This window comes from Euphorbia lathyris, chromosome 3, assembly GCF_963576675.1.
Source record: "Euphorbia lathyris chromosome 3, ddEupLath1.1, whole genome shotgun sequence".
NCBI lineage: Eukaryota > Viridiplantae > Streptophyta > Magnoliopsida > Malpighiales > Euphorbiaceae > Euphorbia > Euphorbia lathyris.
Window position 1 is genome coordinate 35,133,410 of NC_088912.1, and position 4,896 is coordinate 35,138,305.

The following is a 4,896-nucleotide window of genomic DNA, read 5'->3' on the forward strand; positions in this document are numbered from 1 at the left end:
GGGTTCCCATCTCCCTTATACTTAGACATGGTTGTTACTGCCTCAGGTGTCTCCTCTTCGGGTAATGCAGGCATTTCCTCTGGACATTCCCATGCAGCGTATTTCTTGATGAATCTCTTAGTCATTTTTGCCCAATCTGCTTTAACGTGCATTGGAAGAGACATGTACCACACCAGTGACCCTCCTGCCAATGAGTTGCAAAACAAGCTCGTAATCTCCTCCTCTTTGAAACCTAGAGGATCCATAGCCGACAAATAAAAATGTAGGTGCTCCATGGGGTCCTTCCCTTCGTTATACTTGCTGACAATCGGAAACGGACATTTGATAGGCCCAATTTGCATCGCGCTATGTTCCCCTGCCTGTGTTTTATCTCTTCGATACTTCATCAAAAACAAGCTTGACATTAGTGACCAATCATGCTTAGTCGAGTCAGGTAGCGATTGAAACCACTTCAAAGGTTCGCCCACCAGCGAAAGATAGAACCATGGAGCGACCTTTTCCACTTTGTATGGCTCCCCAAATATAGCACACACGTATCCATACAAATGAGCTTCGGGATCTTCTACCCCACTAAACAATTTCAACACAGGCATGATCCTCCGAGATGATACTTCCTCGGTTTCCTCAGTTTTAGTTCTATCGTCCATCACTTCTTCCGTTGGCTCTTCCTCCAAAACAGACACGTACAAACCATTTCCCACGTTTCTCTCCTCATCGGAGTCCAACAACTCCTCCTTAAATTCACAGAATGACCCCACCACAAAATTTTCCTCCAGTCCAGATCTGACTGCGCTCATCCCATGGCTAGTTTTCTCGATGGCATTGAGTTCAAGCACTCCTACTATGACGGGTTCTACGTGAGCACTCGGCCCTCCGGCACCATTCCCCAACTTTCTCCGCTTAGTTTGAGGTATTTTCGGCTCTTTATCAACTGTCAAGGCGTAGTAGTACATTTGATTGAAATTGGTGAAAGGCACATACCGCAGCTCCTCCTTAATATATGGCGACGTGTTGCCAATTACCATTCGGATCTGATCCTGCTCAAGTGGCTCCTGCTTCATAACTGCCGCCTTGGCTCTCCACCTGCCCACAAAGTCAAACAAGAACTCCCCCGCTTGCTGCTTGGTGCTCTCTAGCTCCTTCAATGTAACCTCCAACATAGTGTTGAAGTTATATCGGGTAATGAATGCCTTTGCTAGTTCCTTCCAATTTCTCTTTGTTACCAATGGCAACGCATGAAACCACATGAGGGCAGCTCCCTCCAAATAAGCATTAAACAGCCCCAAGACTTGCTCCTCAGTCAAGATCGTGTGCTTCATCACAGCAACATACTGATTCATGTGAGCGGTAGGATCCCCTGTTCCATCAAACTTCTCCATGTCCGGGATCCGTAATTTCAAAGGCAAAGCCGTTGCCGATAAACAGTTCTTCAAATCATAAAAATCCTGACCCCCGGAGCTTCCTCCATGCAAATCTTGCACCTCCTGAGTGATGTGCTGCTTCCATTCCTCTCCTTTAACTTTCTCCTTCTCAAGGTGTTTCTGGACGTAATCTTGATAGTCATCCTTATTCCCAAAGCGGGGACCAGTGTTCACGTCATTCCGAGTACGCTTACTCCCACTCTTGTTATCCTTCAGTGCCAGCCCAGTTAGCTGGTCTAAAATTGTAGTCAACTGATCGCTGATATTGTTTACGACTCTTTCTAACCCAGCAATCCTCTCATCTGATGTAGACATCCTGACAGAATATCAAGCTGACTTGAACAAAGATGATTCAGAAGCCACTACTCTCGATTCGGAACTGTCAATCTGTAGCTGATCAAACTGCCTGACTAGCCGGTTACTCTCGCGAAACCACAACCGCTTAATGATGAAGTCTGTGCGAACGGCATCCATTAGTATGTATGCATGATTTTATATGCATGATTCATGGTGTGTGCGTTTATTTATTTACGGATATATAAGATAAGAAGAACAAACGTCAGTCTAATTACACGTATCACAACATCTCTCTTCCACCCTTATTCCTCCACACACTCGATGGTCCAGGTCTCTTTCTTAGGATTTTGGTTTGAGGCTCACATTGCGGTCCAGGGGACGCGTGATGCCGACGATTATTGCGGAAAAGTAAATCATCCATCAGACAATACAGTTCGTTTTGACATATCAACGTTCAGTGACTAAGATATCGACCAAATGGATTGTCTTTTCGAATAACTCGTCTTTCGTTATTTCACGAGACGCTTTAGTTCGGGTTTTGATTCCCTTTTGAGCGTATCTCGGATTTAGACGTGGTATGAGTTATTTTTCTGGTTTAATCGTTCGTTATTGACAATGACTCGTTCCCTTTTATTCGCATGGGTTCGTGTCTCGATTTTTGGATTACAATGGGATCTTTTGGATCTATCGAGAGACGTAACCACATGTTTATTTAGTGATGAAATCACTTTTTATTTTTTAGGGAACGGACTCATCGCGTAACGTGTTTGTTTTTAGCGTTAAGAATCAGTTTGCTTATTTTTGCTACATGAAAAGACGGCGAGTCTTATTTGAGCGCATGGTAATCTTTTGGCTAGCAACAACTCTTTATTTCTTCCCATCTACGGGATATATCACCCTAGCGTGGTTATAGAAAATCAACGTTTCGTTGAATCGCATGCTTATTCGAAGCAGGGATATTACCGTTCTTTTTCATTTAGGCACGAGTCCAGCAAACACGCAGATCGGGCCATACTTCTTGTAGTTTTGGTAACGGTCAAAATGATCGAGCCATTAGTCAAACCCACAGTCTCGTCCATATGGCGCAATTATGCGGTTTAGCTTAATTCGGCTTTACGATTTTAAATGGCGTATACACTGACTCGAGGCACGTATTTAACGGCATTGGTTCATTTTCTTTAACTACCCTCGGGATGGATATATATCGTAGATACAGAATGATTTTGGTCGTTTCATTTTCTTTTATTTTCTTTAGTCACTTTTGCGGATACATCCATTTCTCTTAAGAACAACACAAGGCGTAACGTAAGAGCTCATTTTTCATTCGGAAGGGACGGGCCACGTTTATGAATCTCTTTACGTTACAACGGGGTCGTTCGAAACAGAAATGTTCTTTGTTTTCGTTTTGTCATAATCTCGTTTTATCCCAACTTATTTAAAGAATGTGAATAACGGCTACTGTTAATATAGTCTTTTGAATCGAGATATAACTATCCTTAATACCAAACCGATTCATACTAATACGTGCTTACATCATAACGCATTTCCTGAACATGTGCCTTCTTCGGGACACGGAAAGGGACCAGGCGGGTCGCACAAGTTCATTCGTACGAGATGACTAAGTCGTCTTTAGTTCGAATCGTTTCGATGTTTTGGGGTAGTTTATATATCGGTTTAAGAGTATATATTAACGCATCGTTTCATTTTCTTTACATATTTTAGGATTAGACACGTATCATGGCAATTTGAAAACACGAACTGATTCATTCATCACATCAAAAATAGTAACGGGTAATCCTATGGCAACTTCTAAGGCTACTATATGCTGACACGGCTGATCGCGGGACCTCACAGGACCGCACAAATTCGCCCCTAACGAATGGATGGGGACCCTTTGGCGCCTTACTATAAGGGAGAACTTACACTAGCCTCTTTCGAGCGACGAATGGACTCTCGCTAGAGGTTTCGCGGAAATTACACAAAAGGTTTGCAATAATGCTTATGAATGCATACGAAAAGAAATAATACGATCCGTCCCCGTTAAGGGCTTAATACACGCCTTTCGGAATCAAATTTCTCGAGTCCCCAGCAGAGTCGCCACTTGTTAGACAAGGTGCCGAACGGCCTCACCCGGGCGGACCGGAAGGTGGACACCTCATTGCGACGTAAGCGGTGATTGGCGCCGAAAGCAACCAATCGTGGAATCAAGCTGCTCGGCAGGATCGGAGCTCGGAGTATGGAAGAGTCGCCACCCACGAATGGGAAAATGAACACCGATCCCTTGCGGGAGACCGGTGAGGGTTCGGGAAACTTAGGTACGAGCCGAGAAGGCTAGCTCCTTTCCGGAGAAAGGCTACTAGGCACCCCGACATCGCCCGGTTATGAACCACCGGCCTCCTACTCAGCGTGTTAGGCGATAATGGACTAATCGCATATTTCTTTAAGTTTAAAATTCGTTTGAAACCTTTTCTTTCTCGCTTTGAAAACCGTTTTGAGCATGTCATTAAAAGCCACTTTAATAAAGAATCACCCATTTACATGAATTAAAAATACATAGGAGAGAGAAGGGGGAGAAGAAAGAATTGATTTGTTTACAACGTGATTTATGCTTTATATTATTGATAACTTGCTGGATCCGATTAGATGATCTCCACCGTAGTTCCCTACAAAACAGAACCGGAGACAGGATCTCCGGGAAAACTCTCCGACGATCAAGTCAGTTTTTGTAGGAGGGTTGGTAAATTGATAATAGTATTGTTGGAAAAATATGAACGTACCTCCCCCTCTGGCCTTATGGCTTTTTATAAGTGTTCTGAAGTAACCGCCGAGGGCGGTTACTCCTTCTAGGCCACGTCCCTTACGTGGCAACAAACGTGTTTGAGTGGGAGTTTTAATGCTCCGTTTAGGATGTCGGGGTGGTTATTTCGCTTTACCCGCTTCCTTTATTCGGAGCCCGTTTGATCTTGGACCATGGGTCTAAGTGTAGATTGGGCCCGTGTTTATGATTCGGCCCGTTTTGGCTTCGCGGATCATCACATGCCTCCCCTTTAGTTTGGCAAGAGCCCTTTAGGGTCTTTTCACATGTTATAGCCACATGTAAGTTTTCCTTTCCGTTACTTGTAATTCGTTCGGCTCTTTACTTCTGTTCATTTTTCTTCATCAATATGTCGAACCTTGA